At 39.2% G+C, this 6,127-nt stretch overlaps 1 protein-coding gene across 1 annotated transcript in view; it reads left to right on the top strand.

Annotated features, from left to right (window-relative positions):
- LOC119423519 (disintegrin and metalloproteinase domain-containing protein 12) overlaps positions 1 to 6,127 on the top strand; it is a 175,956-nt gene that overhangs the window by 161,689 nt on the left and 8,140 nt on the right. The window lies entirely within an intron of this gene.

The following is a 6,127-nucleotide window of genomic DNA, read 5'->3' as shown; positions in this document are numbered from 1 at the left end:
ACACACCTGATTTTAATTAATGGGTAATTGACAGGCTTCTGCAGAACATGAGGAAGTAACTAAATCACCGAATCAGGTGTGTTGGAGTGGAGAAACTAAAACATGCAGGATGGTGTTCCTCAAGGACAAGGGTCGGGAACTCCTGCATTCTTCCAATGTCCTGCAGGATGTCTCTGCTCTCATTGTCCATTTAAAGGTGACTCACTGTGGATGGATTTTGTATTACAATTACAAGTTCTGTCGGCGTGAAAGTGTTTTTTATGACACCATCTTTGCTGTGAAAGAAGCATATTAATAATACACACACGCATACAAAACACACAAACGTTTCGTCTTGTTTTAGAAACAGTTTTACTGTTTGTGGGTTTAAACATCATGAATGACACTTTATTTTTAGATATATTTTTCTTTTTTTTTTTTACATAGAAAATTTCAATTAGTAAGAAAAAAGCATTCTTCATAAAAGTGTGTTCACCTGTAACACGAGATACAAAGAACAAACAGACGAAACGTGACCACACTCAGATGTTGTCTATTAGTACAGGCTATTGGAAGTGAACGCAAAGTAAAGGTGCGCGTTTAATAAAAAACGACAATACAAAAAGTAAAAAAGTGTCAGTTTTCAACCTATAAGTTGGTAAAGCACTGTGTGCCTGTTTATAATAAAAGTTGAAACTCTGTCCAGTTCCTTTAAACGGGCTTTTTGGAGCCAAACTAAAACAGAAAAAATGAAGAAATGAACAACAGCTTGTCAGTTGTGAAGAAGCCGGGGCTCGTTGGACATCGTTTAACTTCACAGAACAAGAAATGCAGCCTTTTTAAGTGAAACTGTTCTTTACCGTCAAAGGAAAAACACGATTTTAAACTTATGAGCGCTGGAACCCAACAGCAGATGTTGGCACGTCGACACAGTCTGAGTTTTTGTGCAGAGAGGGAGGCATAGAGCAAACCTTTAAAAAGCACGGATGATCCTTCGCTGTTTATTTTCCAGACGAAGGGATGCTTCCCGATTTCAGCTCGTTTAAGATCTGTGTTCAGTGCCTTCAAAAGCTTCTTAGGTCTTGCAAAAACACATTTTAAATCAGTGGCACTTTGTTCAACTTAATGTTAAATATGTATAAATGTAAAGAAGAAAGAGGCCAGCAGACGACCTGATTATGGGAAACACCGCAGAGGTCTTGCCGTAGCTCCTTTGTCTTTTTTTCTAAAGTTGTTTCAAGTCTTGCCAGATTGGCTCAAAGATGCTCCGCAGAGCATTTCCCTTCAAGAAAACCCCAGAGGTCTCATCCGGCAATTTCACATCGGTTTTTTTTTTTCTTTCTTCTGAAAAATAAAAATAAGTGTATGTGTAAATTAAAAAAAAAAAAAAAGAAAAAAGTAAAAGTAAAAAATGTTTTAAAGTTGCTACCATGTAGTAAAAGTGTCTGGCACAGTGCACTGGGTGGCAATAAATACAGAATATAAATACTTTACATGGACCTGAGCGCAGACTCGTAGCACCATTTTGGAGACGGAGCACCAAAGGGACTCGTCAAATCTCACGATTCACAACTCGGAGAAGCCACCATTGTTTTAGGGCTCTCAGAGCTTCTTTTTTTTTGTAGTGCAAATTATTACGATTATTATTTTTGTTCGTTTCTCGATGATGTCCCTTCTGGCCCAAGTCTCAGCTGCTGTATTTAATGTTGGCGATAATGCAAGGCTTCGGCAGCGTTGGGGGTTGCTTTGGACTGGGCCTGGAGATAAAAAGACAGAGGTAAATAAATATTTAGGTAACATAACTGTTTTTTATAACTCAACTCTGAAAAAGTTGTGACTTTGTGTGAAATGTATTTTAAATGCTGGTTAGAGCTCTATCATGCAAAGAAAAGGGGACCATATGTAAACACCATCCATAAAAAATATTGTTGTCCTCTCTGGGCCAAAGCTGCTTTAGACAAAGTGGAAAACTGTTCTTTGGCCAGATTAATCAATATTTGAAATTCTTTTTGGAAACCACTAATGCCGTGTCCTCTGTACGTTAAGAGGAGAGGGCCTATCCACCCTTTCATCAGCGCACTGTTTAAAAGCCTGCTTCTCTGATGGTATTGGGGTGCATTAGTGTCTCTGGCATGGACAGCTTACACAACTGGAAAGGCACCGTTAATGCAGAAAAAGTATATACAGGATTTAGAACCACTTGTGCTCCCATTAAGCAAATGACTCGAGACCACTGAACAGCTAGAATCCTCCATCCGATAAGAATGGTTTAATTGTCAACAATGGTGTACCACAAGGATCAGTCTTGGGAACCACCCCCTTTACAATCTACATAAGTAATGCATGTCAGATCATTCCTGACACATCCTTACATTTCTATGCTGATGACACAGTAGTTTATTGTCGAGTTAGAACAGTTGCTAAAGTTTTCCAGCTTTTACAGTCTGCATTCGACATCATCCAGTCAGATTTGTTCCGTCTCAAACTGGTGCTAAATGTGGATAAAACCAAAGGGATGTTGTTTTCAAACAGGATGTTGGTACCAGCAGTCCTTCCTTCTATTTTATCTATGAATGGTGTTCCTATTGAGTTTGTCGATTTCTACAAATACTTGGGAATCTTGGTCGATGCGCATCTCTCTTTTAAGCCTCATGTCAAAAACTTGATAAATATATATATTTTTTAATTAAAACTGGGTTTCTTTTCAGAAATAGATCTTGACTAGAAAATGCCTTGTAGCTGCTACTTTCCTTCTCTCCATTGACTATGGTGACATTATTTACATGAATTCTCCTGCAAGCACTCTGCAGATGTTGGATGCTGTCTATCACGGTGCACTAAGATTCATAACTGGCTGTGATTATCGTACCCACCACTGCACCCTGTATTCACTGGTTAACTGGTCATCATTAACTTCACACAAATTCTCTCACCCGTACATGTTCATCTTTAAATCACTCCTTGGTCTGCTGCCTTCATACATCTCCTCCTACATGTCACGTCGTCCCTGCAGCTACAGCGTGCACTCTCAAGACATCATTACCTGCAGCGCCCCCTCAGTGCGGACTGAACTAGGCAAAAGAGCCGCCTCCTACTCTGCTCCTGTTTCCTGGAATATCTTGAAAAAGATCTGAAGCTCAACGTTGACCTCTCTAAGGGATTTTAAACAATTTAAGCTCAATGCAAAAATCAATGCAGACATGTTCCTGTTTTTAGTATTTTACAGCGTTTCATAATGTAGCTTGTTTTTATTTTGTTTTATATCACTTCTTTTATTTACTTTTCATTTTATATACTTTTTATGACTGTTTATTGTTGTGTGTACTGCATCTGTGTTTTTGTTTAAAACAGCTCTCTCTTGAAAACGAGTCTTCATGACTCATTGAGACTAACCTCTATAAATAAAGGTTGAATGAATGAAAAACGGGACAGCATCCCTCTCCAAAAACTCCAGCTGCTCTCCTCACTTCCTAAATGTTCACAGACTGCTGCTGTTATAAGAACAGCTAAACATCACCCCGCCCCAAACTGGCTGAGATATCTTGCTGCCAAGAAATTCAAAATGACTACCGATACTTTGGTTCAGAAACTTGAAGACTTCTACAATGAATGGGTTTGTAAATCATTCTGTTCTTCTTCACATTTTACACAACGTCCCAACGTTTCTGGAAATGGGGTTCTACTAAGATATGTGGACGATAAGGAGGACAACTCACCTGTTGGGGTGTAGGACCGAGCGCACAGGTCTAGGGACGCCTGGTACTGACGCAGGTCCACATAAAACAGAGGAGCCTTGGCCTACAGGGGGGTCCTGCACTAAAGAGGGGCTTCGCACTAGACGGGAGCTCCTTGGATCGGCAGGCAGAGGTTTCTGTGGAGGACTGGGCTTCTCCAGCTCCTGTGTAAAACAAAAACAATTATACAAATCGCCACAAGAGGGCACCCACAACCTATTACAGCTTATTGGAGTTCCTTGGCAACTTTGTTGAGGCAACATATGATGGGAAGGGAAATCATGAGGTTTCAATCTTTAAAAAAACTGGGCAAACTGGACAAAGAGTGGATTTCTGGCTTCTTTTCAAACTGGTTCCACAAACAACACAAAAGATCCACAAGGGCCGGACGTCAAGCCTCGCACTGACAGCCAGCAGTTCAGCCAACGAGCTCATTTCAGAACCGAACGAGTCAGATGAGGAGACAAACCGACACAAAATGCTTCTGCAGATTCAGCATAACTGGACCCTCAAATCCTAAAACTCTGAGGGGAGGCCCCCCAACAGAGAGCGTTCACCGATGGTATAAATCTTCTGTCAACATGTCGGAGCTGCCAAACAGCTGCCAAAGATCCTGTCAGACGTCTGCTGCCAGAAGGAATCACTTTCACATCCTGACATGAGCTGGGAGCAGCTGAGGGTCTGCTTCCCAAACACAAAACTCTGCCAGGAGGAGCACCTGGTGAACAGGTGTGAGTCCAGGCTTTGTAAAGCTAAACACTTATGGATTTTATACTAATTATTTTGAATAAATGCATAAAACACAGCTTCCTGTTGCTTTACATTAATATTTATCTGTTTTTATGGTCTTACAAATACCAAATATCTTTGTTAAGAAAATGCCATTTCAGGAAAAAAGTGTGTTCGCAAGGAAATCTTGTTAAAATTTTGTGATTAAAAATAACTTTGCTTTTACTTTTTTTTTTCTTTTTGCAGACACTATCAACCAAAAATACTTTGTGTCCAAAATGAAAAGTACATTCAGATCTTCATTTTAGCTTTTCAACACAAATAAAAAAAAGTTTGGCAAAATTTTTACAACGTTGCCGCTCCCTACGAAAACCCTGGGATGAAGAACTATGCTATGAAGTTTTTGCCACATAATTCTTGTAAACATGTTAAAATGATTAAAAAAACAGGATTATTGTTCACAGTTCTCATCACAATCTCTAAGCTGTGGAGTAAGTCAGAACTGTTTTTTCTATGACTTGGAAATGTGTGAATGAACATAGTCTTATTAAAAAATGCATAGGTTGTGTAAAATTTATTGTTTGAAAGACAGCCACTGGGAAATCTGAACAAACCTTTGCATAAAGAGTTTTTTTTTTTTTTTCTCAGTTTGATAAGTGTCTGAAGGCCAAATAAAACAAAACACTTCCATCTGTAGACTGGAGTAGAAGAAATGCCATCTCATAATTAGTAGGCCTGTTGCGATAAACAATAAATCAATTAAGCGCATGATAAATGAAAATTATCAACATCATTTTCATTTATCGGCTTTATCGTTTCCTCACGGCTCTCTCTTTCTACTGAAGACACTCGATGACAAAAGGCTCAACTACGGTGCTCTTCACTGACCCCTCCCTTTCTCTTTAAAATCCATTTTAATCATCCAAAATCACATTTATGGATCACTAAAAGCAGCTAAGCGGAGAAGCTAAGCGGAGAAGCTAAGCGGAGAAGCTAAGCGGAGAAGCTAAGCTACGCGCTAAGCTAACAAGCCGACCATGGGGAAAAACCTCCGTCTTGTCAAAGCTCCACAATTCACAGTTGAAACCTGTGCCTTTGTGTAAAAAGTTTTCTCTTCAAAAAGAAGCTGAGAAGTTGTTTACTGATTTTTGTTTTAATTAAAAGCTTTGTGTGAAAAATGCTATGCTGAAGAGCTCAAACCACACTGTGTCCGCCATTTTGAGAACCGAAGAGAGACAGCCCATGTCACGTCAAGGGGCCTCCCTCCCATTTTCCTTAGACACGCTGCTCGCTCCCTCACCATCCATCCTTGGTTCAAATAGTCTTAAACTGCCATCCGGTGGTCAGAAAAGGTACTACAAACATATTAACCAACATTTCTTTTTAAATTGGACAATAATTACTAATTATTGTTAAATTTCAAACAATATTATCGTTTATCTCAATAATTTCTGAGACAATTAATCGCCCAGCAAAATTGTTATCGTGACGGTAATAATTCCTATCACTTTTCATGATGCGTTCACTGCACCTCATAGATGGGAAATTCAACCTGTTGCTTTTTGATTGGCTGTAACTTGCAAACTATAATCCAAAATCAATTTTACCTCAAGAAAAAAAAACAACTTTTTTTTTTCCTGTGTATACCATCAACAGAAGTTGGAAACAATGTAAACAAAGAGTTA

This window comes from Nematolebias whitei, chromosome 17 (assembly GCF_014905685.2).
Source record: "Nematolebias whitei isolate Nwh7 chromosome 17, NemWhi1, whole genome shotgun sequence".
NCBI classification, from domain to species: Eukaryota; Metazoa; Chordata; class Actinopteri; order Cyprinodontiformes; family Rivulidae; genus Nematolebias; species Nematolebias whitei.
Note: the sequence above shows the minus strand (reverse complement) of the source record. Positions and strands in the feature narration are given on the sequence as shown.